This window comes from Diabrotica undecimpunctata, chromosome 8, assembly GCF_040954645.1.
Source record: "Diabrotica undecimpunctata isolate CICGRU chromosome 8, icDiaUnde3, whole genome shotgun sequence".
NCBI lineage: Eukaryota > Metazoa > Arthropoda > Insecta > Coleoptera > Chrysomelidae > Diabrotica > Diabrotica undecimpunctata.
Window position 1 is genome coordinate 126,557,314 of NC_092810.1, and position 13,323 is coordinate 126,570,636.

Consider the following 13,323-nt stretch of genomic DNA (forward strand, 5'->3'; position numbering starts at 1 on the left):
TATATCCTACATTAAGAAAAAAAACATGCGACCACATACTTAAATTCATATTATACAACAAAATCGACCTGATTTAACATTTGCTCAAATAATCAACAAAAATCAAATATAGTGTTGCTCCAATAACCAAATAATATCAGGAACTAACCAGACTAACAACAACATAGCCAAGCTCAAAAAAGACTCATGGTCCAAATGGACACAAAACTTGCTTCCGTCGTCAGTAAACTAGCTTATAGTAGAAATTCACTATTTGGGAGAGTGATTCATCGTTTAAACGCTGAATATCCTCAAATTTAAATGTACACAGCGGCCCTCGAAAACTACCCGTTTTCTCAATTGCAATTTGCGTTTTCTCATAAGAAATTACACAATATACAAGTAGTATATTTATTTGTGCTTTTCTATAGAAACACTGACCAGGAGTTGTCGTACAGTGTAGTCAATTCTTGTTCACAAGTAGTAATTATGGTCATACAAAACCTGTATTCTTCCACGCAGCGATTATTACCGTCATAAAAATACCAAAAAACATGATTTTTTCAATAGTAAAGATTAACCACAAAATTGTAATTAAATAAATTTTATTTATATGTTCCGTTTCGTTACATATTTAAATTTATAAAATAAAAATCGACATTTTAAAACAATATTTTTCAATCGTTTGGCAACTTTGGAATTAGCGACGGAACTCCGTTTCAATTCCGACCCACAGAAAGCCGTAAAACTAGTTTTTGTCGAGCAAGTGCCCATCAACAATAGTTCATTTACATTGGCGTTTCTGAGGGTAGTGCATGTGTTGCATTTTGTAAATATATTTTATGCGATAAGTTTGTGTTATTGATAAAACGTATTATTGATAATACGAGTGTTATAGTTTGTCGTTTTATAGTAAATTTTTAGTTATATTCTGTGATTATTTGGTTTGAGTTTTATTGGAGTTGGACGAAAAACTGAGTTGTTCGGTTTTTCGCAAAAGGCGCAAAAGAGACGGAAAATGTTAACGTCCGAAGAGAAGGTAATGATACGAAACGTTTATGAAGGTATTGTCGGCAGAAAAATGGCATTAAATGTTAGCCAAGCGGTCGACATTTGTAGCAGTTTAACAAAAGTATCCGTTAGCTGTATTTATCGTGTACTTAAAAATACATCGGAAAATAAAAAGTAAGAAAAAGGTAAAACTAGAGGTAGGAAAAGCATTGTTTTGTATGACGAGACAAGGAATGTTATACGTCGAAAAATTCATTCATTTTATTTTCGGAGTGAAATTCCAACACTGAAAAATATTTTTCAAGAGCTCGAAAACGATGACTCCTTACCCAAGATATCTCGTAGAGTCTTAATGAGGACCATGCGCGAAATGAACTTTCGATATGTAAAACGGACGTTTCGATCTCTATAAAGAGACCGTTTTCAAACATAGAAATGACAGATATATTTATTTTTCTATAGCTTCTTGTTTGTGGCATTCTGTATTTTTAGGGAGAAGGTTGGAAATAAGACACAATTTATCTATTTACATGTTTAATACACTGACGTTTCGATCTCTATTCCGTTTTTAAATATAGAAAAAAAAAGAAAATAAACAATATAAGATTATAAAAATATATAATAATAAACAAATAAAATAAATAAAACTATCATTTATATCTTTGAAAGCGTCTTTGGATATAAAGATCGAAACGTCAGTAAAAACTTGTAAATAAATATATTGTGGCCTATTTCGAACATTAATATTTGAAAAATAAAATATAATTAACGTTAAAATAAAAGTGAGTGTACGTCACTGGATTTTCATACGTTTTTCCGAATTTCTGCCTTTAAACGATGAATCGCTCTCTCAAATAGTGAAATTATACCATAGTGGCTCTACAACCAAAATATACAATAGTAGCTTGGAACACCAATGGCTTTTACCAATGGGACAAAGAACTCACAATGTTCATATCTAATCAAAATATTGATATAGTAATGATCTATGACACACACCTCATGCAACATGCGGATTCCTAATTACAAGTTGTATCATACAAAATACCCAGATAGGAGGTATCAAATGGAGAAAGTGCCATAATTAAACGTAATTTCATCAACTATTCTGAAAGGAAGAAATACACAAAGGATTACTTACAAGCAACCAGCCTAAAAGTTGAGGAAGAACCTGGAACATGGCCCGATGTAGAGCTCTATACTAACAATACAAAATAGGCAAAGAAGTTAAAGCATTGGAAGAAAATATCCTACAACAAATCTCTACTGGCAAACTAACCTACTGGTCGTCTGATAAAAACAAAATACCTGATGCTATAGACTTCTACATCACGAGATGCATCGTACCCAAAAAACCATCAGACCAGTCACCGAAATTAGTAACAATTGTAGCAAAAATCTTAGACACAGAACAACAACCACTTTGTATAACGGTAAGATTAATTGGTTTTAATTTAGAGAAAAACTGGACAGCCTAATATACTAATCTACCCTTAAAAATGAACTTTAACTAGAAACAGCGGTAGTGAGTCTAACGAAAAACATACAAATTGCATCTTGGTAAGCGACTGTTAATTACGCATCACCTCCAAAATAAACAATCTGTCTCTCTCAAGAATGGAAGAAAATAGGGAAAAAAAAATAATAAAGCAACAAACCAATAAAGGAGTTAAAAAAAATTAATCCATAAAACCTTGGAATTCGAGAATACCTAGAAAATCTCCAACTAAAGCTACAGATTATTCACCTTGAAAGCCACAAAAAATCTCAAACAGCCCGAATAACATAACCCACTTTTTAAAGTTGATGCCAATAACTGAGCTAGGAACGAAAAGGACAAAAGCTGATCTATTTGGCAAGCACCTTTAAAACAAATTTATGCCATATATTTCTACACATAATTAGCCAAATTTCTAACAGCATTGTTTTAAATGGACTTACCTGACACGAAATTTACAGCAAATCAAATAAAACAAACATTAATGAAAGAAATCAATATTAAAAAAGCCCCCGGTTTTGGCCTAACATCTGGCAAGATTCAGAAATAAGTCTCGGATAAGTGCATAAAACTAATAACTGCTGTCTTTAAACTATTTATCTAGTACCTGGAAGGTAATACATATCCTTATGATCCTTAAACATGGGAAAAAGCCAAAAAATGTATCTTTCTACCGGTTTATAAGTCTTCTGCCTATGGTCAGCAAAGTCTTTGAGAAAATGTACGTAAAAAGGCCAAAATGGTAATAGATAAAGATAAAACAATTCTAAAATATCAATTTGGTTTCCGTGGCAAGCAAGGAACTATAAAACAGGTGCATAATAATAAGACTTAAATGCCAAAATATATTGCTCAGCTGCTTTCATTGACATATCTCAGAAATTAGACAAGGTTTCGCATACAGGACTGTATATAAAACTAAAGAAGCTTCTACCCTATCTTCATTTTCAGCTTTTAAAATTCTACCTGAAAAATAGACACTACACAGTAAAACAGAAACCGAGTACACTGAAATATATCTTATCACAAAGTAGCGTACTTGGCCCAATACTTTATCCCTTGTATACAGCGGACATTGCAACAACAGGAGTAGAGAACAGAAGTAACGTATATCTTCTTTCCTTTAAGTGCCATCTCCGCGGCGGAGGTCGGCAATCATCATAGCTATTTATACTTTTGAGACGGCTGCTCTCAAATGTAGAATATATAACGACAGACAAATACAAAGGGAACAGTGGCACAGCTTCTCAAAGCAGATTAAATACTACTACTACCTCACATAAAATAAAATACGGAGAATGATCAGAGGACAAAGAACAGAGATGAAAGAACTAATAAAAACGAAACATATTCAAAAGGAAACATGGTTAGACTACTTTCGATCACTATTTGCTAAAGGTGGGGATAATGAACCACTAACACTAGAAGTAATAACAAACGAAGAAGTAAACATTAAGGAGAGAGAGATAAAGGAAGTATTAAGGAAGTTAAAAAATAGAAAATCACCAGGAGAGAACAGAATACCGAACGAAATCCAGAAGTACGGAGCAGCAGATCTGACCAAACAATAGTTAAATCTAATCCAAAAGGATAATATAACAAAACAGAATACCCTAAGAATTACAGAAGAATTAATTTATTAATCACAATACTAAAATTACTCACGGAAGTAATAACAAATAGACTGAATGAAATTATAACATTAGTTAAAGAAATCTATCCATCTATATAAGGATTTTTACAGCTGTCGCCGCCTTCCTTCTTTCAGCCAACGTCTCCAGTCCTTTCTGTTCTGCCATTCTCCATCTCTAAGGTCTCGTCTTTCCATGACCTCGTCCACTTCATCCCTCCATGATCTTCGGGGTCTACCTCTTTTCCTCCTTCCTATTGGGCTCCAATCCGAAATCTTTGCTATCTACCTTGTATGATCTGTTCTTCTCACATGTCCATACCAAATTAAACGTTTTTCTTCGATGTAGCTGAGTATGCCTTGTTCTCTGCCATTCTGCGTTTTATCTCCTCATTTCTGATGCGATCCATTTTTGTCACAGCTTCTTCTCATGAACTCCATTTTAGTTGCTGTGATTTTGGACCTGTTTTGTTTATTTATTACCCAATTCTCTGCTCCATAGGTCATTATACTGCGTACAAAGGTGTTATAAATTCTCTTATTTGTATTTCTGGTAATCTGTCTATCCCACAGTACCCCGTTCATTTGTTTAATACAGTTAATAATAATACAGTAATAGTTAAAGAAAAACAAGGTATTAGGTCGGGAAGATCATGCACCAACGCTATATTTATAATTAGGCAAGTGCAAGAGAAATCTCATTGGAATACAATAAACCGGCATATTTTTGTTTCGTGGACCTTAAGAAGGCATTTGACATGGCCAAATAAAAGGACGTTACACAATTATTGTATGTAAAAGATATACCTCTAGAAATAATCAAAACGATCGAAAATGTCTACCAGAATAACCCAATAAAAGTAAAAGTAGAAGAACTGACCCAATTGAAGCTGGCAATGGGATAAGATAGGGCGATTCCTTGAGTCCTCTATTGTTTAACCCAATCATGGATGGGATGGTGTATGCTACACCAATTTGATATAACCGCCAGATAATTTAATATGTTAATTTCCCCAAAAAGACAGAATGCATGGTAATGATAGCAAGTCTACTAAAAGGTAAATTAGAGCTGGAGGGTCGGATAATAGAACAAATAATGAAGTTTAAATATCTAGGCATCACACTACCTAGCTACGGAGAGCTCGAAACAGAAGCGGAAGATCAAGTGAATAGGGAGCCTGAATGTGGAGAAATAAAAATGTGTAGAAGTAATCGGTATTTCGCTAATACCCTTTGGAATGATACGGCTCTTTGTTTTAAATAAAAAAAAGTTTCTTATACAATGTAGTAGATTTATTAACCACGAATTAACGACTAACAGACACTTTTTAAAATAGCAGTATAAAGCTGTATATTTATACAGGAATTTGATTTACAGCTTGAAAAATTTTCTACTACGTTGCAATAAATAATTACGTTATTATTTCTCCTTATTTATGTTTTTGTATGTATATACATAATTTGGATATAAAATGTATTAATACAAGTACTTTCTGTGCGTGATAATGTTAGCTACAATTTAAAAGGTTGTTAAACTACTATTTAGAATTCTCTTAATAATTTGCGACAACGTAGGGTGCTACAACAACATTCTATATTCAACGGATCAAAGAAAGCATGACATGCAATACGTTACTAGATTGTGAAAATGAACTTAAACACTAGCTATATATTTTGCATCGCTGAATACTATAAGTAATCACTTTTTTCGTTTTGATGCTTATAGTATTTTCATTAGAATCATTACTGTGTATTGATAAACTGAGTGTTTGCTGAAAGTTACTTTTTGAAATGTTATTCTTTGCCTATTTGGACATTCATGTAGCTTAATATAATCTTGTAGATATTTCTCAGAGAATTATGTTACATTTCTTATAACTGCTCGTATAACTTCTGTTTTATTGTTATATTATGTTTTTCTTTCGCACTATGGGCAATAATAATTGTAAACGCTTGAGTACGCTAGCAGCGACCTCTATGCAAAGCAACAAGAAGTCAGGAGACGTCTCTTCGATAGCTAAATAGGTGAATCGCAAATCTAGAGCTTATTAGAAACTATTGGACGATGCTAGGAATCTACAGTTCACGGTTGAAAATACTTTCTTTTGCACTCTTTACGTAGATGTGAACTGCAATCGTCTATTTTCATTTTAACGTATTTTCTCTACGTAAAGCATGCAAAAGATAGTATTTTCAACAGTGAACTGTCGTAGTAAAGGGTTATTCGTAGCATCGTTCAATACCTTCCAATAAGCTTTGGATTGTGGTTCACCCAATTAGCTATCCAAGAAGGATCTCCTGACTTCTTGTTGCTTCGTATAGATGTCGCTGCTAGCATACTCAGGTGTGTTATTTTATTAAAACAGCCAAAATAGATTGCATGCCATTTCGAAACACGTATAGAATATCGGCGGCGTTCGAATTGAAAGGAAATATAATCGTCTCTTTTCACATTACGTTTCACATTTTCACGTTAAAGGTTTGTTAGAAACAGGAAAACTACATATCTTAGAACGAGAGCTTATGAGAGAAAAAGTAGACATATATGGAGTTTCAGAAATCCAATGGGAAGGTTAGGGTCACTGGGAATCCAACTACTATAAAATATTCATGTCGGGAGCCAATAAAACCGGTCAAAAAGGCGTAGCAATACTGGTAGAGAAGAACCTGGCAAAATGTGTATATAAATACCTTCCAATAAATGACTGCCTTATTAAAATTCAACAAAGATCCATGTACTACAAGTGTATATGCCTACATGCGATGGAACAGATGAAAAAGTGAAAGAGATATACCAGTTATTAAACAGTAACATCGCTAATATACCCAAAACAGAACCAGTCATAATATTGGGTGATTGGAACGCCAAAATAGGCAAAACAACAACAGAAGATCTGCTGAAAGGAACAGTTGGTGGGTTTGCAATAGGTGAACGAAATGAGAGAGGAGAAAGGCTATTACAATTTTTCATCGACACTGAACTTAGTAACATGAACACTATGTTTTAGCATCATCCGCGAATACTATCAACTTGGATTTCACCGAGAGAAGATATAAAAACCAAATAGATTATATTCTTGTCAGAAAACGATGGAAAAGTTCAGTAGTCAACGTAAAGACAAAGCCAGCGGCTGATTGCGGAACAGACCATAAACTGTTACAATCTGAGTTCTGTATCAAATTTCGTAAGAAAACCGAAACAAATAAAACAATTAAATATATACCTAAAGAGCCTGGAAAATACAAAGAAACACTAAGACATAGTAATACACCAAACATTACTGACAATACCAATCAAACATGGGAACATACAAAGACGTGGATTATAGACGCAATAAATATTACAAACCCCAAAGAAACCCCGAGGAAAGAAAAACACTGGATGACTGATGAGACACTGAACCTATTAGAAAAACGAAGAAAAATTAAAAACAATGCTTCAAATCCAACAGAAACCGAAAACAAGATAACAAATGTAAACATACGCATAAAATCATCAAGTAGAAGAGACAAAAATAATCATATTAAAGAAATATGCAAACAACTACAAGAACACGCCGACCGTCAAGAATCAAGAACTGTTTTCCAAAGTAAAATACTTAACTAAAGAGTTCAAACCACAAACGTAGATAATTAAAGATAACTTGGGAACGACCATCACCAATCCAGAGGGCATAGCAGCGACATGGAAACAATATTGTGAAATGTTTCATAGTGACTATGAAGACGTGAATGCAGAAGAAATAAATCACGAAAAGAAACCACATATTTTAAAATCGGAAATAGAAACCGCAATAAAAAAAGTAAAAACTGGAAAACCTCAAGGAGAAGACGGAATCACGGCGGAAGCACTTAAAGAAATGGGAGACATGGAAATTGAAGTAATGTTCAAACTATGTAATGATATCTGGAACACAGGATAATGGCCAGATGATTGGTGTACGTATCCCCCACGCAAAATGTCTCATCACCAAAGAACATTTAAAGTCAATGTTTGAACAGGAATTGTGGAAAATAACCGTGAAAATTATTTACACTTTCTACAAAAGGTGTTACCAGAGTACTTAGAAGAGGTCAAGCTTGGAGTCAGGAAACATATACAGGATGGCGATCCAGCGCATTACCGTAATGAAATCAGAGAATATCTTGTCGGTCAGTGTCCTGTACGTTGGATTGGAAGAGGCCATGATGCGCCTATTTTTTGGCCACCCAAAGGTGCAGATCTTAACCCAATAGACTTCTGCTTATGGGGTTTTATGCAAGGGGACGGATATTTCATAGCAATTGTGAATGAACAACAACTAAAGAATATAATTATGAAAGCTGCAAACTGATTTCGTCAGAAGCCCATAATTTTTAAAAAAATTCGATTTTCCTTTTTAAAACGGTGCCAAATGTGTATTCAAGAATATGAAGGTCATTTTAAATATCTGTAAAATCCACCACTTATTTGTAAATGGTAAAGTAAGATTATAGAGACCTGGTAATAATATGAAAATTTATTTATAATTTACATTTTATTAGGTACTCTGAAATTTTAAAACGTATTGAAGAGAAGCCGCATCTTAATAAAAACTGGCTTATTGATAAACTACTAAGAGTTTTAAAAATATTGTGCTTAACTAATGGTACCACAATAATAATTTTTTTGAAACGTACACAAACATTTGGAAGTTTAAGGGAAAAAAACCTTCATAAAATTTTTATAGGATGCACAAATTTCACTGTAATCTTTCCTGCCATAAGAAACTCACATGTCTATTTTCAATATAAAATATCTAACAGTTTTCATTATATTGAAAAAAATCAATTTTTATTTCGTAACTTCAAAGGGCTGGAGTTCAAGCTGGCAGAAGTCAAAGAGACGTTGCTGAGGTAAGTAGGGTTAAATGCTCAAAGACCTGTGAGAGTATCTGTGTTATCCAGAGGAAATCGCGCTCATCGATATCAGTGGGCACAAGAACACGCAAATTGGGTTAGACGTGATTGAGCTTCTACTATGTTCACAAATGAGTCCTGATTTGAATTAGCACCAGATAAAGATAGGCAAGAATTTGGTGCCGATCTGGCAATGCTAAACAATTGGCCACCGTGCAGGAGGTTTATATACAGCAAAGGAGTATGGAGCGATGGTATGGAGTGGCATCACTCTTGGTGGAAGAACCAATCTCGTTTGTCTGAAACGGTTTATAAATGCACCAGACTACCGCGATATTATTCGCGAACCTATTGTTGTACCCTTTACACAACAAGCTGATCCCCAATTTCAATTAATGAACGACAATACGTGTCAGCATATTGCCAGGGGCATATTGCCGAACATACCTCGAAAATAATGAAATTGAGTTTTTGCCATTGCCTGCACAATCGTCAGATTTAAACCCAATTGAGCATGTATGAGACGTATTGGGCAGACGCATTTTACAACAAAATATTGCGTTCAATACAAGACAGCGACTGTTTGAGGGCCTTTCAATGGAGTGGAACAGAATACAGCAAGACATTGACCAACTGATCATGAGATTGTCTTACAGATGTAGGACAGTAGACAACAACCGTGGAGGCCATACACTATACTAACCTAACCTAAAGACTACTTTGTTGGAAGTTGAGGGGCAACAAATTAGTTTTTATTTTTTTTGTTACCATTTTTTGACTTATGGAGTTCTCTTTTATGTTTCTTAAGAGCTATTGCAATAATTATAAGAAACAATGTTTATTTTATATTTGGGACAATTGTTTATAACTTTTCATTCAAAATATTTAAAATAGATTATTTAAAATCCGTCTGTAACCTCGCATTGTCCTTTGTTTCGTCCCCTAGATTATTTTGATGTTATATATTTTGTTGATTTTATGTTCTCTCTGTGGTTAAAATCTTATTACGAATTGTAGTTTTGTGTGTGCCATGACGAACTTTTAAATAGATATGAAAATATTAAAAATATGTACTTATTACAATATAAGTACAACGCAAATGAATTCATATTTTTCGGTGTATTTTTTTTGATACTAGCTATTTTTTGATTTCCGTGCAGATAAATATTATGAATATCTCTTTTTACATTTTCAGCTCCTGTATTGTTCAATATTTTCTTGTTTTTTTCTTACAGATTTTTTGATAGTTGTTTTATACTAACCTTATTATTTTTCATCCTTGACTCTTCAGACACTATTTGTTCTTTATATTTCATTTTATACCACCTTAAGGCTATTTCTTATTTGTTCTGGTTAGTGGGAAATACCACCTATTTTTTAAACTTAGTTATGACATTATTGTTACCAAACCCTACTTTCTCAATAAGTATTTTAGAGTATTTCTCCGCTCACTATTTTACCGGTGTATATTCGCTTTATGTTAAAACGCGTTCCGCACTTACAAAGGTCATGGATATCAATTTTTTCCATTTCTCAGATAGTTTACCATTATACATTTACATTGCTTATGTTAAAGAAGTGTTTCGCCAATTATTAAGACTTCTTATAGATACTTATACATTAAAAAAAACATAAAGGCGACAGGAACTGTAAGAGCAAATCGTGTGCAAAAATGCCCAGTAATGGAGTCTAAGCTAATGAAGAAAATGGCAAGAGGTAGATATGATTACGGATTTGACAAAGCTAATGAAATTTTGTGTGTGAAATAGTATGGTAAAATGGTGTAGTATGTTATCCAATTATGATACCACTGAACCACTAGGTCACGTAAAACGGTGGTCCAGAGCATCAAAATCAAAAGAAAATGTAGTAAAGCCAAAATTGATTGCTTCCTACAATTCTGGAATCGAAGGAGTAGATGTGCATGATCAGTGCATATCATTATAGCGAATAAGTATAAAAGGTAAAAAGTGATGGTAGGTTTTATTTACGTACTTTCTTGACATGATCATGACTAATGCCTGAAAACTTTATCAAATTTTTGCTGAAAATGTGAGGAGTCAGTTAGAATTCCGTCGTCATATAGTACGTAGTTATTTGAGAAATTGTGTCACTTCAAGTACTCAAAGAAAAAGAAAAGCTGGTTTCAGCATTGATGTCACCGAAGTCTTTCATTTTCCGCAAGAACTGGAGAAAGAGTTAAAGTGTTTCATATGAAGGCAAGGTGGACATACAAAGAGTGTGAAAAAATATTGTCGATTATAATTAACGATGGTTCTTATAAATTTGGTAAAAGCTAATGTTCAAACTATTTTACAAAGTTATCAGAGTTCATTGAATACTAATAGTCACCAGATTTACTTTCACTTTTGAAAACTAATTTACAGTTATCAATGAACTAATTTTCAGAACTTGCACGAAGAACAATGGATCGTAAAGCTTCTCCATTTTTCTTTCTTAGTGCATTAACACTGCCATTTGGCCAGCTCTTGCCGAATCCTCCTTTACTGAATATCCAGGTCTCATCTAAGAAAACCGATTTTAAGGCGTATAAATCCCTTTTATTCTGTTAATAGGCTTTTAAAAACTTTTTAAAGTGACATGTGGTGGCCCATTAAATATTTTCAGTTAGAAATACTACAATTTACACATCTTAATTTTAATTTGTTTAAAACTCTATTATGTACAGCAATAGAAGTCTGAATCTCATCCACTTTCTCTATGTGGATCGCGCAGAGGTATAATCAAAAAAAAGACGAACCACTGTAACGACAGATCATGGGAACCACAGACTGTATACGTATAGGTGTATACATTATACGGATAACGACATTGTTTTGTTGACCATAGGAATGAAGATTCATTGCAATCCCATCTCGAGAGTATATTTATTATAATGCTCTAAAACTAAGTTTTTGGATATTTTTTAGCTTAATAGCAATACAAATAAATAAGTAATGTACAAAGTTTATGGACAAATCTTATACAAGCAATTTTCTGGACAAGCAAATAAGACCAGAAAGAAGAAAAAAATCAGAATAAGAATCGTTTGTACCTTTAGATAAAAAAAAAAACAATAAAATTCTTCCAAACTTAAACATAAAAAATACTACCTAATTACGAACCTACAAACTTCGTAAAATGTACCTAACAAAAAATAAACATTAGGAAAGCAGATTAATGAATTAAGGGCTCAATTATTCCATCTCATTGTGCTAAACAGTATCCAAATCTGTCATACATATTTCTCCTCATATTTTGGAGTAGGGCTGGTGTAATGCTTGAAGAGAAATTAAGTATTTTGCCCTTAATTCGATCAGGTTTGTGACCCTTTAAAACTGATGCCTATAAATGCTTTCTTTGAGAAAACCCCAAAAAAAGAAGTCATTAGGCGCTAAGTCACAGGATCTAGCGGGCCATTTAATTGTACCACGTGCATTTACCAGTCGATCAGAAAACGTTTAAATAAGGAAGTCAATAGTTGCTCTACAGTTGTGAGCCGAACACCCGTCCTGTTGGAAATAAACCTCCTGAAAATTAACGGGAAGGCATCGAACTGCCGGAATGATCTCATTCTGTAAAAGTTGTAAATATTTAGGGCCCGTTTAGGTTTCCATCGATAAAAAATGGACCGACAATATGGTTGCCTAACATCCCAGTCTAAACAATTAACTTTTGCGGATGCTGCGTTCACACTGCAACACTGAGGTGCCTATTTTCCAAGAATAATTCCTTGCAACGGATGGATTGTGTTTTTTATGTGATGAAAATGAAGATTCGTCAGGAAATAAAATATTTTTTAAAAAGTGTACATTTTCATTCTGTTTATCTAATATAAATTCACAAAACTCCATCCGCCTAAAGTCATCTTCCGGAAACAGTTCTTGTGTTGGTTGTATCTTAAAACAGTGATACTCATTTTTTTGGGAACTCGCTGGACAGTTCGAGCATTCACGTTAACTTCCCTAGCAATTTGTACACTATTGCATCTTCCACAAAAGCACAAATATCAATATCCCTGTTTTGACGTTCCTCATCGACAGGTCTAACTCGTGGTTCATTACCTTCATGACACTTTTTACAACTGTTTACACATTCCGAAGTTTGAAAATGTTTAATGGTATTTTTAACTGTTGTAACACTTGGTGGGGGCCTATTTTCGAAGGCAACAATAAATAAATCAATTACTTCGCGTAACGAATGACCCTGAAAGTACCATGTTACAAGTTGCACTTTTTCTTGGACAGTATATAACGTAATAGGCATTTTATTAATTATTTGTTTATTCTTTCAGAACTTCGTTTGAAATTTTTAATGTCAATGTGAC

General features: G+C 33.7%; 1 protein-coding gene across 1 annotated transcript in view; it reads left to right on the top strand.

Moving 5' to 3' along the window:
• The window catches only part of stum (mechanosensory transduction mediator stumble), a 189,509-nt gene that overhangs the window by 73,729 nt on the left and 102,457 nt on the right, over nt 1-13,323 (top strand). The window lies entirely within an intron of this gene.